Source organism: Microchirus variegatus (genome assembly GCF_963457635.1).
Source record: "Microchirus variegatus genome assembly, chromosome: 17".
Classification (NCBI taxonomy): domain Eukaryota; kingdom Metazoa; phylum Chordata; class Actinopteri; order Pleuronectiformes; family Soleidae; genus Microchirus; species Microchirus variegatus.
Window position 1 is genome coordinate 2,641,011 of NC_139818.1, and position 18,601 is coordinate 2,659,611.

Consider the following 18,601-nt stretch of genomic DNA (forward strand, 5'->3'; position numbering starts at 1 on the left):
TAAGATACATATTGCAATACAGGGTAAATTGTTGATATTTTTTAATATGGGCAAAATACATATACATAAAATTAGATTTTTCCTCATGCTTGTGTTTTTGTTTGGCTATAAACTTACTTTAATTGCAAAAATCATTGCTATATTCAACAATATTATTATTTGTTTTCCCAATATTGTGCAGCCATAATACACTGTTATTTGTATTACTACCACAACTGCTTTAATAACTTTTGAGATATGTCAGGTGACCTCTGCTGCCACCCACTGGCCTTTGACCTCAGTGAAGCGTTATTTATTATTAGGCAATGTTGACAATGTCTCAAGACTACCATCACAGCATTGGCTGCTGTATCTGTTCAGTAGCATCTGTATCAATATCTGCATCATCAACATTTTCCTTGCAATATTCCAATATATTTTAGCACAAGCTTATTCATTTGCCGGTTAAGCAATTAGGATTTAAACATAAGACATATTGAATATTACTTAAAGTGAGACACAAGGTGCTTCTCAAAGACTATAATCCTTAATGAGTTGAGTCCCGTCCTTAATAGATCAGGCAACACCTTCCTATTCTGATAACGTGTGTCACTGCGTCATTGATTGATTGATTGAATAATTGACTAAAGCCTGGCCTGTAAATGTTTATTTTATTTATTACACAGCTTTGCATATATTACCTGTCCTACATGAATCATATTAACGTTTCAGCAAAACATTTTGTAGTTTTTGGCTGAGTATCAATGTCAGTGGATACCAGCATTTATGTGTTGTGCTTTATTTTGATGGAATATGAATTTGCAGTTCGACAAATTTATGGCAGACAATGAAAATCTTAGCATATAAAAGCATAAAGAGCCATCCCTCTGTTTGACAGTAGACACAACAGGAGACATCCTTGTAAATTCTCTGCCAGAATTTGAATTAAGGATCCTTTTTTTTTTACTTTGAGTACCTACTGTTTTTGCTGCGCTTCAGTGGTTTTTAGTGTTACACAGCCTCCTGTTACTGTAGTCTAAACGCAGCACAGTGATTTAATATGCTTTAGTTTATATACTGATAATCACTGATAATCAGCTGCTGATGATTGCGGTGTTTGGACTGAGGCGTCATTTTTAACAGGAAACAGGAAGCAATAATAGCAGGCAATAATGAGTTTACCCTTTAACATTTAACAACCTGTTAAAAGTCCAGATTAAATGGCCCACAGGAGAAATGACGACCATTTTCAATACAAGTCATTTTCCGCAATACAGCTGTTGGTTGTATTGCTTTATAATGCAATGCATAATGTAGCACATTTGAGTACGTTAGGTTTTACCTTGTTTTTTTGCTTTTTATCATTTGAGTCAGGGTTAAATTCTTCTGTTGCAGTATTTATGTAACATGTCTTCAGTCTCAGTGAAAGAGGACATATACTGTATACTGTATACTGTATATCTGTCTATTCAGTAGCTTCATGTGGCTGCTGAGGTCAACACTCAAGATTATTACCTTTATCCGTCATCAGTAAGTGACATTAGCAGAATTTATGAACAAGTAGAAGATGGATTGCAGTTAAAAGATAAGATTTGCTGTGGATTTATTGCGATGTTGGAATCCCTGACCCTATAAACCAGTTAAACACCTGGACTTAAACTCTGTCTTGCCGTCTCTCGTTAGTTCGTCCACCTCGAGTCCACCTGGAGTCTCTCACGGCGGCTTCAAGGTGCTTCGCGGAGCTTGAAAATTGGCAAACTCCACGTCTGCTGGCGAGCGCCTGTCAAGCGGGCGGTGAAATCCTCCGTGGTGGCTTCAGGGCGAGGATGAAAAATCCTGGCTGATACGGATCTTAAGTGGTTCCATCCTCTCTATTTTTACACTGGTGTGATGTTTATGGATCGGGGTCAGAATAACTTAAACTGGCTGCTAGCTGCTACTCATCAACTATCACACTTAGCCGATCTCTGGGGCGATGCTTGGCAGCGATATGTAGCTCAGCTGGGAGATGTGTGGGAGACACAGATATGCATGGCTAAAGATTCATTTCTGGTTTTTACATTTGTGCCCCAGTAACCGGTGCTGTTTTGCTTTTGCACATATACTCTTAATGTAACGGAAAAAACATGGAGGAGGTGATGTTTCTTTGTTGTTTACTTTGTAGAAATAGAGTAATGTAGTGGGCTGTCTGCCAGCTTTTATTCAAAGTGACTGAAACAAATGAACAGTAGTGTGTTTCTCGTGGGTGTGTGTGTGTGTGTGTGTGTGTGTGTGTGTGTGTGTGTGTGTGTGTGTGTGTGTGTGTGTGTGTGTGTGTGTGTGTGTGTGTGTGTGTGTGTGTGTGTGTGTGTGTGTGTGTGTGTGTGTGTGTGTGTGTGTGTGTGTGTGTGTGTGCGCGCGCGCGCACAAAGAGAAGCTCAGCTTAGTCCTGAAGGATTTATGTTGCTTAGATATGAACCACAGAGTGCTACTACCACAATGCCTCTGCAATCCAACAAACCATTAAACACTTTGAATCATTAGTCATTTGTAATGGCCAGGTGTGTGTGAGAGTGAGATAGAGATAGATAGACAGACTAATCCTATGTCTACGTAAACGAATGATTGATCGAGTCAGACGGCAGAGGAGAAAAATAGAAAGAGAGGCGAGAGATTGAGATTTGAGAATCCAATACTGGGTCTTAACCGAATGAAAGACAAGGACAAGCGGAGGCAGCGGGAGACGGAGAGAGTGACGGAGAGGAGATTTAAGAGAATTCAGCTCCGTGGATTTAACTTTTGTCTCTTTTGAATCGTCACCTTCAAAACGGATGCGACTCTAAAGGCTGTGAATCATTTACCTGCGAGAGCAGCGGAGTATAAAGCGTCACATGTGGAGTGGAACTAGTAAAGATAATACAATATATGACAAGTTATTTTAAGGATAGTTCAGAAATGTCATGTTTACATGCAATAAATCCAATTTTTCTGCCCTATACTCTCCGTAGTGAAATGTAGAAACTAGAGCGATGATTTCTAAATGTCATCATTTATTCGCAGAGTCTCTTATTTACTTTCACCACTTAGACACCCTAACCTTTCCACCTCCTTAAAAAAAAAGGTGGTTATTTAATATCTCGAGATTTAAAAAGTGCATAAAAACGCATAAAAGCGTCTGACCCTCTGAGGTCAGGTCACTTGTTTTGGAGCCACAGTTTTCATTAAAGTGTCAGGATTTCAGATGATTCCATGCAGGATATTGATTTTCTAAATAAATAACTACTTTAGTCGGGTTATGAGCAAAGCTTTCAAAACAAATACTTACCATTGTTATATATAATTCATGATAGCAGTGTGAGGATAATGGAGCTGAGCAGTTCATTGTATGTGGTCGTGAATGTATTATTTACGAAATTGCCCTTTGGGTACATTCAACTTTACTCTCTACCCTCTGTACACAGATACGATCACGGCTTCCTGCTTCCCTGACGCATTAAAACCTTAAAAGGACGCATTAAAGGGATAGTTCGGAATTTTGAACATAAGACCTATTTTCCAACTCAGCCGGTGTGATGGAGACGCCTGGAGACGTTTTCAAGAAAAGTCCTTCAGTTCTTCTAGTTCCTGAGTTCGCTGATGCTATGGCTAGCGCAAGTCAATGATACAAGTTAGCATGGCATTAGAAACACTCATACTGACTCCACAGTGCACCCGAGGCAAATCGATTGTAACGGCAGACTATCGATGTACATATCTGTGTTGATAGAATAATATTTAAAACAAAACTAACGTCGCGTCGCGTGGATTTTTGAGGGACTACTTTCTCAGCACTATACTTCCGGCAGCGGAATCAGTCCGCCGCTGCCGGAAGTATGACGCGCTGCTGCTGCTGCTGAGACATAAATCCTTCAAATTGCAAGGTTGGTTTTATTTCAAACATTCTATCAACACAGATATGTACATCGATAGTCTGCCATTACAATTGATTTGCCTCAGGTGCACTGTGGAGTCAGTATGAGTGTTTTTAATGCCATGCTAACTTTTATTATTGACTTGCGCTAGCCATAGCATCAGCGAACTCGGCAACTAGAAGAATTGAATGAAATTTCTTGAAAATGTCTCCAGACTTCTCCATCACACCGGCTGAGTTGGAAAATAGGTCTTATGTCCAAAATTCCAAACTATCACTTTAAACTCACTATCTATGCTTCACAACACATTTTGCCATCACAACAATACATTGTGCAGAGTTCCCTCAGCATATGTTGTAATACTATACTGTAAAATGTGATTTTATGTGACAAAACGAGTACTAAATGAGCATAATGTTGAACTAGAAGTCACCAAATCCTAGAGGAAACACTGTACATGAAAACATCTTTTAATTATAACTGTAAGACATCACCAGAAAACAGGAGATGAACACGACAATAATAGTTTTATTGGAGAACCGTTGAATTTCCCAGGGACTCTTACAAAGTGTGTGAGACTGTGACAGAGTCCTCGTCTTAGTTCTCATTTTCCTTTACTGCGGAGCGTGAATGGCCTGCAGTCCGTGAAGCCATCTGTGGATGTTAGCGACCTGCTGCTGATGCTGCTGCTGCTGCTAATCACTACATTTACAGACGTCCCCTGTCCCTCTTTTAAGAGGACAGAAATGGGTTTTTCTGCAGGTTTAAATCGTGTGTGTGTCAAACAGCATGTCGTGAGGTTCTCCGTTTGTGGATATGACCATTAGAAATGGGATGTTATTATCAGAGTCTTCCAGCTGAAGCTTCACATCAGCACTCATGTTTTTAGCTGTAATGAGCCTGATCCCATGTCACAGTGGGGACACAGTAATGTTTAAAACCCGTCGGCCCCTGTGTAGTCTAGAGGGTTGACCAGTGTGAGTTTTTTATATGCCAACGTCTATTTTTAGAAACCAGTGCAGCAGATATCTGATATTGTATTAGTCTAATATTTTATGTGTTATTTTGTCCTCAATCTGATGAAATTAGGATTAGGGCCAAATGTAAATAAAATGGAAGACGGTCTGATTTCTGAGATTAGAATTGTGACGTTTTTGTCGGATTGTGAATTTTTTAAATGTCAATCCCCCTTTGTGGCCCAAAGCCTCTTCCATAGTTTAATAATAATAAGAAGAATTGCTATTGCTAACTTTTTTACATATTTAAAAAAAAAAAAAAAAAGTATAAACTTCAAATACTTACGCATGAAAAAATTAAGTTGTCGTTCATACGCAACATTTATTTTTATTTTCTAATGTGCAAACTGACATACCAAAAAAAACAATCTTTGAAAGTAAATAATCAGCTAATGTTGATCAATTAATGTTTTTTTTGGCATGTTAAATTAAGTCACAAGGACTGTATGATGGCGAAACTAGACCGAATTTTCAAGTCACTCAAGTCGAATATTAACGATAATGTGTTTTGTTATCGTGATAATACTATTTATTGCTGCAACCCTATTACGTACCCGAAAATGTGACAAAAGTCATCATATATCTGGAAAAACAGCAACAAAAAGCAATAAAATAAGAAAATTGTAAGCTAAAGTTATGAACAAAATAACAAACCAAAATATTCATGTGCAGCAATTGTTATGTCTTGAATATAACGTCATAAAAATTAAACTGTTCTTGTCCTTGATAAAAATGTGATAATAAGACGATCATGTTTATTTATAAACCATATCTCACATTTTATAGAGCACAAACCCAACAGACTGCCTTATCTTTTTCATGTCTTTTCGTGCACGGTTCATTTGTACGTTTTATTTTTGTGTTTTTTTGTGTGTTTTTCTTTGCTGTTGTTGAAAGTTCACTTCTTTTTGATTCCTTTCCCCCCCAAGGGAAACAAAACTGATAATGTGTGGACTCTCCTGTTAAATTTTCATTACAATGAACCCAAGTGTGATATTACTTTATAATGCATCGACTGGAAAGAAGCAAAGATGTTGTTGGTTTCTATGGAAACGCTGCATGGTTCAGCGATTCCTGTGTTGACTGATGTTTTTAGGACAAAAATATCAGTGGCTCCTAAAGTACTTAAAAATGCGCATTTTTGGGAGTAGGGGGATCTGGCGTTTGCAAATTATGACTTTGTAGTTTTGAAAGACGCTAATACTGGCCAAGGTAATTATTTTACAGTCTGTGGCAATTATCAGAGGAATGTAACAACAAAATCAAAGAAAATCACACTGTTCAACGGAGCTAAAAGCAGATCTAGAGCACTGTCGGGTGCCTGGAAACAGCCATGCAACATGTATTTTTAGCTTTAGTAGAGCAGTGTGTGGTTGATGGAGAACTTGGGAAGATGCTCGTCCTGGACATCACAGAGGTCGTAGACGTGGAAGAGGGTTGGAGATCATTCTCAGAGAATTCCTCTCGGACCCAGCGGAATGGTCGGGGGCTTCCCCGGCCCCAGGGAATAATGATCATAAAGAATTTTATTCCAAGTAAACATTCTAAAGCCATGTTTGGTACGGTATGCATTCTTTTGCGTTTCCATTCCTTTGGGTACCAGAGTAAATCGGCACAGTATGCACACGATAGTGACGGAAAAAATGTAACTGGCTTACGACCGGCATCTATTCTCATAGAAAGCTTGACGTGTTGTCGCGACTGTGCTGCTGGATGTCCTCCTTTGTTGTCTGCTGTGTCGCATTCAATGTTGTGGTTACCTGTCGTTGTACCGGTACAACAGTACGTTACGTAGGACCTAAGGCTTTACCGTTCCAAACAGAAACAGTTGTTGTATATCTGCTCCTGGTCTTTTCATTTCACCCCAATCGGTTGAGGCAGATCTTTGAGTTTGGTTCTGTCAGAGATTTCTTATTCCTGTCTGTTAAAAGGGAGTTTTTCTCCTCTCCTCTACACTGCCCCCTAGTGCTTGCTCATTGTGTGAATTATTGGGTTTCTCTGCTCTGCATGATGTTGTCTATGTACAGAGCCTTGAGATAATACTATGATGGAATACTATACTACTTGATGGAAACACGGCATACAGTACAAACCAAGAATCTTGAAGCTCCAGGGTATAAAACACTGCTCGTGTCACTAACCCCACCCAGACTTTACCCCACGTCCTTTCAAATGGATGACTCTCTTTTGTATCTCACTACCTCACTGAAGTTTCAGAGAACCAGAGGATATTTTTCTTAACCTCGCGTTTGCCTCCGTCTCGCTTTACTCGCACGGCTGTTATGTCTCTGCCTTCGCGCCATCACCTTTGATGTAAAATACATCACTCACTCACTCGCAGACAGGAAAACAAAAAGCCGTTATAGTGAGAAACACCACAGAGAGTCGATATGCTTCATCGGCAGCGTGGAAAAGGCTAAGACTGTCGGTGTCAGAACAGCTTTGATAAACTGACAAATGCACTCGCTTTTTCTTTTCCACTAACGCAGCAGGGATCTTCTCACGAGACGAGACTTCCTGTCAGAAACAGTGTCAGGCTGGCACGTCTGTGACTGTGGTGATTCAGCTCTACGCCAAAAACGAGCCTGCACCATCATCAATATGAGTCTGACATAATCTGATCGATAATTTAGTTAATTCACTTTGTTAATTAACTGCAAGACCTTTGCATCTCGGTTGTCTTTGGTCACCGCGCTCACGCTTTGTGCTGCCCACATCTAATTGACTGCACCTTTCAAAGTAAAAGTCTTTCAGGAAGTCGATGGTGGTTCATTCTGCATTATTGTGATAATAGTGAGTGGGGGAAAATTCTTGAAATTACAATTTCTTCTTAGGTTATTCTCTCCCTCATTCTCTGAAACATGAAATGTTGTCGTGAGATAACGAAGAGAATGGTTTGAATATGGACCTGGAGTTCAGAAAGCTCGGGGGAATGGGGTAACGACATCATTTTCCTTACAGAGCCTGCCCCACACTAGAGGATTTTCAAATCTTGACTTGATTTAAAACACAAACGTGGGAGACAAACGGATAAATCAAAAGATTATTGTTTAATCAAACCATTTCACGGAGCAGATTCCAGGGATTTGGTATCATAGAAACTCTGTTCTGTTGTGTTGTGGTACGTCTCACAGGACATCATTAAACAAGCAGTCAAACCGTTGAACCCACATAAACCCACAAGTTTGTCCTGTTTCTATACCGTCTTAACATTCACTGTGGGCAGTCCAGTCAGCTCGCTCTCAGACTTTAACCCCTCACACTATAGGATCATTTGGCCAGGCCAATCTTTAGAACTCATCTATTTTTTGTTTTACCTAATCCCCAAATCTTAATGTTCTTGGAATGTGGGAGGAAACTGGAGAACCTGGGGAGAACATGCAAACGCCGTGCAGAAAGACTGGCTCGCAAACCCCAGGTTTTCTTCTTGCAAACGCAAGATTGGCCTCATGATACATTTCATAATAACTAGAGAAGGAGAAATAAAACGTCGAAGTGAAAAATGGGAATGTGAGAGAACCATCTTAAGACAGGTTGATTGGTGTCAGACTCGCAGACAGAAGGTGTTAAAGGTTAGCTGTAAGTGGACTTGTTTGAGTTTTATTTCACCTTCGCTTTTCTTCACAGGTGAATGTGAGAGTCTTCACAGACGCGTCGTGAACATATTTATATAATAATCCAGACCGGATTATTACCCCCCTCAAAAAGTTCATTTTCATTCATTTGAGAGTCGGCTCCTTTCATAACTCTGTAATTGGTCTCTTAGTAATTGTTATTTTTCACTTCGCTTGATGTCGGCGTGCCGATGCGGCTGAGTCATAACAAAACCTCACTCTGAGCTGCTGGCATGCCACCGCAGCTAAGTCCTCAACACTTTAATCTGCTTAAAACATGTTACAGTGGTGTACCAGAAGTACAAATAAGCTGGTTATCTGATGGCTGTGTGTGTGTGTGTGTGTGTAGGTGTTGACTGACATCCGTAGCAACAGGAGCTTGGAAACAGGCAGAAGTATCATGTAGAGTTTGTTTAAGCAGTGAACGCAGTGGGTGGCTCTCTTGGATAGAGCGAGAACGTGCCGGAGAGACAAAGCATCTTTTGAAAAAGTTGAAAGCACCTATTTGTGTGTGTGTGTGATTGCTTTAGTGCCTGTGTGTGTGTGATTCAGATGGTGTGTGTGAGGGATTTGTATGGATGTTACTGTAGGTGTCACAAGTGAAAGTGGTAGTTTTTCTCTTTTGAGTGCTCGCACTCTCTTAAGGCCACAGTATACCTCTCCGACTGCGTAATGCGTTATCCAACTGCGTAACCACGGACACCTCCAGCCTTTATGGTTTTCCGTCGTGGTGCCGTATACACACTGCAATTCCCCGCCCGATCAGTAGGGGTCGCTACTAGGGCTGAACGATATATCGTTATCGTATCGATATCGAGATATGTACATTCAAGATATTAATATCGTAAAAGCGACGATATAAACGATATAGAGTTTCCCCCGCGCTCGCCCTGCATGTAAAGCTCCGGCAGTCACAATAAACATCTTTTTTACGATTGCCCTTGAATGCACCACTACGGCCAGCCAATCACAAACCTTATTTCATGCTTGCTGTGGATCGACAGCTGAAGCAAACCAATGACAAACATAGGAGAGCGGGAGGGAGACGGAGACTGAGACGCACTCACACACACGACATACAGTGGGAAAATCTAAAAAAAAGAAAGAAAAGTGACATGAGTGCGGAAGATAATGAGGCCGGTGGCGATTTTGTGCCAAAACATAAATCATCCATCATTTCGCCGCAACCACGGACCTGTGGTCACGCCGGACAACCGAACTTTACATCAGTTTAACGATCCATTTTATTACAACAAACTCCGAACTCAAGACCCGCTGACTGCAGACGTCCTTCTTCCCCGGGCAGCATACAGGTGATAATATAGCCCAGGAGACGAGAGGTGCGTTAGCTGCTAACGGTTAGCACACTGGGACTTGAAGTGGGACCAACAGGTTTGCGTGATGACTGATAACGCATCTAACATTAAAGCGGAGCTGCAGTAAAAAATGTGATGATGATGAAAAATGATTTTTTATTTAACCTTTGGTAACTTTATGTTAATGTTGATGACTGGCAGTGAGTTCTCATCAATAAAACTGCACTTTCCATGTGGAAAGTTTCCACAGTCTTTTGTATAATGTTTTTATTTTTCTGAAAAATGCATGGTTTTCACCGAACCTGTAGTCATATCGTATCATATCGATATCGAGATATCTGGCATGAATATCGAGATATGAAATTTTGTCCATATCGTTCAGCCCTAGTCGCTACGCAAGGTTGTTGTGCTTCTTGCTACGGTAAGCAATGGCGTCTGAGAGAGAAAGACTGTTGTTGTTGTTTCAGCAGAATAACATTGAAACAGTGGTCGTTTCTTACCTGAAGAACAAGATATGACGTATTTATAGTTTGGCAGCAACGTTGTCGGCGGTGATCAGCTCCGCCTCTGTGGACGCTCGGTGCGCACTGTGGCAAGCACAGAGCAGCGTTAGCTCGGCCTGTGTCTGTCGGCCTGTCGGAGCTCTTGCCATTTCTGTTGTCCCTTGACGAGGTGACGGACACTTAAAAAAATATTTCGTGCAGCCAGAGACGACGGCGAGGCTCTTCGACAGGCTCTCAGGCGACGTAGAGGGGTCTCCGTAACCTATGTAGAGCACTTTACACAGGACTATACTGTGGCCTTTTGCAGCTGGAAGTGGTCGTGAGCAATAGTTGTTAAGTAATAGGAAGATTATAGTACATGGTGCACATCACGAGGCTAAAAGACAACAAGGGCCACACACACAGGCGCTTCAATCAGGCTTTGAGCTCTAGGCTCCTGATCTCCAGCGAAGAACAATCTTTAACGCTTCATCGTACCAAGACATTTTTGGACAATGCAATGCTTCAAACAGTTTGAGGAAGTCTCATTTCTACTCCAACACGACTGCGTCCCAGTGCACAAAGCAACAACTTTAGAGACATGAGCAACAGAGATTGTGGGCCAGGTCTTCTCGTCCAACATCAGAGCCTCATAATAAATGCTCTACAGACACATGTTCCCATAGAAACACTATATAAAATCATCAGGAAAGTCTTCCAAGAAGAGTGAAAGTGGTTTTAGCTGCAAAAGGTAGGACCAACGCTATATTAAAGTACTTATTATTACCATATTATTCAATGGCAATGACTTTTGTCCATACTGACTAAATACTGCAGGTACAGAACACAGGTGAAAGTAATGAAGGTGAGAATGTTAGTGCTGTTATAAAGAGGAATTCTGGGCACTATATGTATAAATGTGAAGTGTATGGATGTGAATAGTTTGCAGAGTAACTTGCAGTAAAGGGCAGTGGTGTCATGTGTCGGGGCTAACGTCTTGCAGGTCTTTTTTTTTTGTACTGACACGTTGAAAGCACTCCAAAAGCGTTGCTTCTGTTTCGTTTCACCTCGGCTCTGTGATTATAACTGCGATGCATTAGTGTGCAGTGTTAGTAAAGTGCTATGGTGGAGCGTGTCGAGCCCTTGCAGCCCACTCTACTCCTGTCACATTTGCACAATTACCTGCAAAAGTGGAGTGATAACATGATGGATTTTATTGTCTTTAATCTGTTTGCAAAAGAAAATGACCACAAATATTACTTTAGTGGAAGTTCTGTCTTAAAGCTCACATAGAGTGGTCCTGTTGCACATTATGAGTGAGTTATGGAGGTCTACTTACATACATTCACTTGTTTTTATGCTCAAAAATAGTTGCTGTAAACGAGCAGATAGAAATCTCTCCTTACCGACACTCTCCTCAGCCGCGATATTTCAGACATGAATCTCACCCCGTGAAGACAGAACTGTGTTGTGATCGGCCAGCCAGAGCCTTCCCAGCTCTCTTGTGATTGGCCAATACCCGGAAGTGACGTATTCAGCACACCAGCTCTCAGAAGCACACCTCTGGAATGGTGGATGCACTGCTACTCATTATCAAAACATTGTTTTAACAGTGTTTAAAAATAGCTTCTTCACGACTCCCTGCCGCAGTCCCTTTGACGACCTTTGACCCAGAGTCAGAAGACACTGTCGCTTGTGAAACACCTCCACAACGGACGTTATTCTTCTTCTGCGGTTCAATGTACGCAAACCGGATGTGCCCGGACTAGTGCCCGGAGCAGGAGAATCTGCTGTTCAGGAGAACCACTGTTTACGTAACCGGACCGGGTTTTTTCAGAGATCTCGCTGAGCCCGAGATTACAATTAAACACAGCGTTCTCAGCAGTGGCTGAACTGTTTGTGTAGAACCTTCAGGGCTTCTTAAACAGGATAATGCCGCAGATACACACTAAAAAACAGCGTTAATTGGAACTTCCGCTTTAATAAGTGTCCTTGCACATATAAATCCTGGCCCTGAACACCTGTGTGTCACATAGACGACACTGGGCTTGGTCCAGTAGATCGGTTTGGTCAGCAACCGTGACGTGGCACCATGTAATCACCCTGGAGGGGGAACTGTGACAGTTTTTGTTAGGTCCAGTCTTCATGTGCTCTTATCCTGGTTCTGGATTCTCACAGAGACTCCAGAATTGTTGTTGTTCACGTGGTGATTCTGCATTATATGGCACCGTTGTTTGGGGCATCAACGTTCTTGTTCTCCCTCTGTAGACACAGGTTCCTCCTCTGCCTGGCCGTCATTGTATTGTTTGCTTTTTCCTGCAGACTTGTTTTTCTTATGCGACGTCACAATTCCCACACACGGGGCGATGAATGGGGCGACCCCACTGCCAAGAGAAATGTTGTTAATTGCCTGTTTTCACGGGGTTCACCCGGGTTAAAGAATCCTCTGTGTCGCTGCTAGGTTTACTGTCAAAGAGGCTTCTCCACACGCACACACACAGTGGGGTGTGGTTCAGCTGGGTGTGTGTTTTCTTTTTTTAACCACACACACACAGATCTTTTCTGTAGATAGCATTCACAGAGCTGATGTGAATGGTGAACTTTTCAGGCTGCTCTAATAGAAAGGGCAAAATAAAGTGTGGTCTTGAAAAGGAGAAGGCGATGGGAGAGGGAAGCAAGGGGACAGGGTTTGATAAGGTCACATGGCAAACTTTTGTTGCCGTGGCAATGGTCGCTCAAACACACCTGGACGAGGTAATGACCACAGACAGATGCTATCTGTGTGTGTGTGTGTGTGTGTGTGTGTTGGTATGTGTTGGTACGTGTGTGCAAACGTGGACCTGCCTAACGGGAGGCGTATCCTGACCTTAAAAACCACGCGTCGTTGACGCTGTTTGGTTCCAGTTGACTTTAGGCTAAAAAGTTTCACTGATCTGTGAAAACTTTGTCTGCACTGTGGTAAAATCTCTAAAAACAGTAAAACAATGAGCTGAAATGCCATGTCCTACACCACTGAGGGCCCTGTAGACACGAGAACAGAGCTGGTGTTTTGGGAGACGATTGGAAAACAAGTCTCAGAGTGAAAATCTTGCGTGTTTGTGTAAACAACTGAAGGTCTTTGCACACTGGAATATCAACAACACTCACTTCTGATTGGTTAGTTGTGAATAAGTCGGAAAATCTGTTGTCTTTTTTTTGGATAATATTGTAATTGTTGATTTTAAAGATATGCAAAATTGATTTAGTATTTAAATTACTTCGAAAGGACTGACACTCTTAGAAATAAGGGTTCCAAAAGGGTTCTTCTACAAGGGCTGAGGTTCTACCTAGAACCATTTGCTTCTGAAAAACCCTTTCCCGAAGAAAAGGGTTATTTGAGGGTTCTTGGTAACACTAATGGTTCCATTGAGAACCATTTTGATCCAGGGAACCATTTAAAACCCCTCTCGTGAATAAAGGATTTTAAAAGGGTTCTTGGTGGAACCCTCCAAAAGGGATCCAGGTGGAAGCCGAAGAACCTTATATGATTCTACTTAGCACTTTTATTTCCAAGAGTGTACCTCACATATACATGTGCTGCAGTTTGAGAACCATAGACTTAATCTAAACTAAAATCTACATTTTAAAGGAATACAGAGAAATAATTTTCCGCACTCTTAGAAATAAAAGTGCTAAGTAGAACCATACAAGGTTCTTCGGCTTGTCCTCATAGGAGAACCCTTTTTGGCTCCAGGTAGAACCTTTTTTATAAAGGTTCCACCAAGAACCCTTTAAAACCCTTTATTCAGGAAGGGGTTTTAAAGGGTTTTTACTGGAAGTATTAGTGTTACCAAGAACCCTTGAAAAACCCTTTCTTTGGTAAAGGGTTTTTCAGAAGTAAATGATTCCAGGTAGAACCTCAGCCCTTGTAGAAGAACCTTTGGAACCCTTATTTCTAAGTGTATGAACAAGTTTCTTGAATAAATACGGAAAAAACTTTTATTATTAACGAAGAAGACAAAGATGGTATCGGGGAAAGATGTCGGGCTGAAACGAACGCAGCCACAGATATCCCAAAATATGAGACCAAACCTCATCAGAATTCTGTTTAATTGCTTTTTCACTTATCAATTCTTTGTTCTATTGTACCAAATCCATCCACCCCTCCTCTCTGTCTCTCCGTCTCTGTCTTCTCTCTCTGTGAGATTTAAACGAGGGAAATGTATTATGGTGCTTTTTGTAATCCTTTTCCATCTGCGAGGCTTTCACATTTTGAAAGTGAAAAAGCCCTTTCTCGGTAAATATCACGCTGATTGAAGTGTGTCAGTGTCCTTCTGTTTTCTTTGTCCACACCCTGTGTTTTCTCCTGCCACCGTGGCAAAGATATAGGGGTGAAATCGCTCGTAAGTGAAAAAACAAACAGACTCTGAAATCCGCTCTACCTGGTGTGTGCGGGATTAAAACTGTGTCTCTGGGGGTTTCTTATCTACTCCACAGCTGTTTGGACGACACACACACACACACACACACACACACACACACACAAACTGTACTCTGGGATTGCTAACAGTTCATACTTAAGCAGATGCCACTGATAACAAACACATGTCCACAACATATGAACGCTGAAGTAGGCATGTTGTTTTCCAGGGATTTAAAGAACAGAGACGACAACACGTTCATGACACATCGTCGACATATCGCTTCTAAGTCTCTCCCCGTACGGATTTGTCAGATTACTCTTAGTCTGGTTTCCTGATCAAAGCTTTTTTTCCGAGCCCTTTTTCCCCTTCGGAAGCGTCTCCGTAAATTCCTTCTGCTAATTTATCGTCAGAGCCGAAGTGGAGAGGGAGACGAACGGAGACGTTCTCAGTGATGCTCAGTCATGCCTCAGCCAAAACAGCTTCCATTAGACATTAGATTAGAGTGTCTTTGCATACAGAAAGAAATATTTTCAACTCTCCCGTTCCTTTTAAAAAATGAGTCATTCTCTTTCCCCCTCATTGATTTTGTGCTGTGTGTTGATGTCATGAACAAAAGCCCTCATTTTCTGCTCAGCGTTTCTCTAACTTTTATCTTCACAAACCAATTCAGAATATATATATATATACAGTATATCATGACAGTAGGGCTGGGCGATTAATCGAATTTTAATCGTGATTTCGATTCTAGCTTCTCACGATCATAAAAACATTATAATCGAAGAAAATCGATTAATGCGCCGCACGGCGCACCGTGTATGTAAATTCCTATGCTATAAAAACACCTTGAATGCACCAGTGTTAAGTGCAGCTGCAGCAAGCGAGTAACTTGTGTGTATCAATAATATGAGGAGCGAGCGATTGAAAACATGGCAGAAATGTAACAAAGGTAGGAAGTTCAAGTTTCAAGTTTTGACATCAATGAATAATCGTGTTTATTAATTTTGATTTCAATATCAATCAAAATAATCGTGATTATTATTTTTGCCATAATCGCCCAGCCCTACATGACAGCAGCAATTTTGAATGCACCGAATGGCCTATTTTAGCTGCCGTTTCTCTAACACCTATTATTTTGAATGGACATTTGTATCAAGACATTTCAAAGAGTTAAATATATAATATTTTTATTTAATATATTAAATATTTACATTGCAGTGGTCAAATCGTTGAAAATGAAAGATGTACGACGTATGAAAGCGACTCAAAGTCGGCAAAACGACATCAGTCAGGGTCAGAGTAGACATTACAGATCCTGGGATGCTCTTGCATTGTTGTAGTGCTGCTGTGAAATGGTGAATCTGCTTTACAGAGTCTGGATTCATCTTGTTTTATTTGTTCCTCTGCCTCTTCTTTATTGTTCTTACATTTACCACACCATGGAAGTGCCCAAAGTGCTCCAAAATTCCATGTGGGCTTAGAAACCCTGGAACACCTATTGATCACTAACAGAGAGTCAACAGTGGACCATATTTTGCTATAATATGTATGAAACACTGCGTTGTTCCACCATATTATTCAATGTTGATGATAATGGTTAATATTCATATTTTATGAGCGGACGAACAATCTGTGGACTGTGTCGCCAAACCATGAACAAAGGGAAACCCCTAAAGGTGACTCTTTTTTTAATGTAAATGTGGTTGTTTTTTTCCTGTTTATGTTAATGTGCATATCTTTGAATAGAGATCTGTTGTAGCTCTCTTTGAAACCAACGGCTTTGAAGATCTCCTGTCTGAAGCCATGAGCTCTGGGCTTTGAGGTTAAGCATATCCTTGTTATGTATTTCCGTGTGTAGTGGCGTGGCTATAATGATTGAGCCATAAAAGCCATTACCGGGGGCCTCGGGGGCCACGGGGGCTGCGGCTCTGCGCTTTATTACACCGACCCGTAAGACAGTAATTACACAATGTCTATGTTGCTGCGGCAACACTGGGCTTCTCAATGGCTAATGCACTATTTATGTCAGGGGAGTGTGGCATTTTGTTTTTGTAGCTGTACGAGTGTGTGTGTGTGTGTAACATGGGCACATTTCACAGAGGGAGGGTCACAGGGGAGGAGGTTGACCCATTAGCGTTATTATCTGCTATTTCACCTCGCTGCTTCCACTGAGCGTTTGACGCCCGGGCGTCAGGACAACCTTGGAAACCCTCGTCACTCCACTCCACGTCCACTCATGCTGAACTAGATCCTGATCCAAACTTTAGGAGACGTCATGTCCTCAAAACCTCCTGTGTAAAAAAAGCAGGTATAGAAATGTGGTCATTAAGGTTTCAATTAGTGCAGCCATGTAACTCTGATGCCGCTGTGGTAATCGATAAGCTGCGTCGTGTCGTACGTGGTCAACACTTGTTTACCCTGATTTTCAGGCACGTTCATGTAAATAAATACAAAAAACTGTCGGATTAGACCTAAAACGGATTGTAATTTACCATCTGTCAACAGCTGTTCAGCTTAGACTCAAAGTTAGAAAACCTGCATTAAAAAAGTTATAGCTGAGCAGAATTTACGAGTGAAGTTAAGAATCATAGAGGGAAACCAAACCATGTCCACAATAATGAGGAACTAAGGATTATAGTATATTTAGCTCTTAATGTACAAAGGAACAGCCATTTACCATGGAGAATGACTGCACGAGGGCACTGTTTTTATTATTTATTATATGTTATAAGTAAATCAGAGGTTTCTAAGAGTGCAGCGTGAGTGACTGACTGTTCATTAAAGTGTGTTCTGACACTGAGCCGTGACGGCATCGCTCTGTTGATTCAGAAGATTAGATCAGCAATCGCTAAAGCTAATCTGGACTTTATGGATCTCTCAGAAACACACACACACACAGGTTTGAGCAGCTATTCTTCCCAGGACACTTTCATATAAGTGGACAGCCTATAAATAAATAAACCATTATCTATAACCTTAACTATAACCCACAATTCAAATCTTAGCCCTAAACCTCTTTAGAAGTGAGGTTCTTCCTCATTAGGGACCAGGTTTTGGTCTCCATGAGGACTACTGGTCCTGACGAGGTCAGTGTTTATGCCAGAGAACGTCCTACAGAGTACACAGAGATAGTTTTGTTATAGTTTGCAGAGATAAGAGATAAGTCCAGGTCGCCTTCTACAGAAAAAGTGAAATGAAAGCACTTGATTATGTTGATAAAGTGCATCAGTAGGATGATAGTGTTTCATGCATGGTTACATTGTGTCGCTGCGTTCATCTGTTAGTATTACAGTCATTGTCATATTTGCTTCTCGCACTAAATGGTTTGTTGTGGTTTCCTCTCTCATCCCATGGTTGCTTGATTTTTCCAGTGCAGTGAAATCTGAAGACCAGTCATGTGATTTTTAAACGTTCTCCAGCTCTCTGTTCAGGAAATATGCAAAAAACAAATATAATTGCCTAAGTGGTGTATCAGTGGAATAGTGAAAAAAAATTAAAATAAAAAGATGGTGAAAGTAGCAGTCACAAAATAATATTTTTCAGACAAATTGAAGCAGGATCTTTGCTTCCTTTGACATCTGAGCATCTCCTGCTTTTTAGTTTTATCTATTACCTTCTGTACGTTAAGTGCAAAGTGCAATTTTGTCAATGACAGCAGCCTTTGACACAGTTAACATTGGTTTTGTGATGAAGAACCCAGCTGTAGGTCTGAACATCTGACACATCTACTCAATGATTTTCTTTCTTTCTTTCTTTCTTTCTTGTGAGACCTTTATCTCCGCTGGCAACACAGGGACTCTGTGTAGATCTTGTTTAAGCTGCACAGTGCAGCAGTTTTCCATCTTTATATTTCCTCCCTCAGGCTCTTTCATATGCAGTCATTGCATTATCTTTCATTCTCAAA

The 18,601-nt window shown here is 41.1% G+C and overlaps 1 protein-coding gene across 1 annotated transcript in view; it reads left to right on the plus strand.

Moving 5' to 3' along the window:
* trpm3 (transient receptor potential cation channel, subfamily M, member 3) overlaps positions 1–18,601 on the plus strand; it is a gene marked incomplete at both ends in the record, with an annotated part of 212,875 nt that overhangs the window by 414 nt on the left and 193,860 nt on the right. The gene's annotated exons all lie outside the window — the stretch shown is intronic.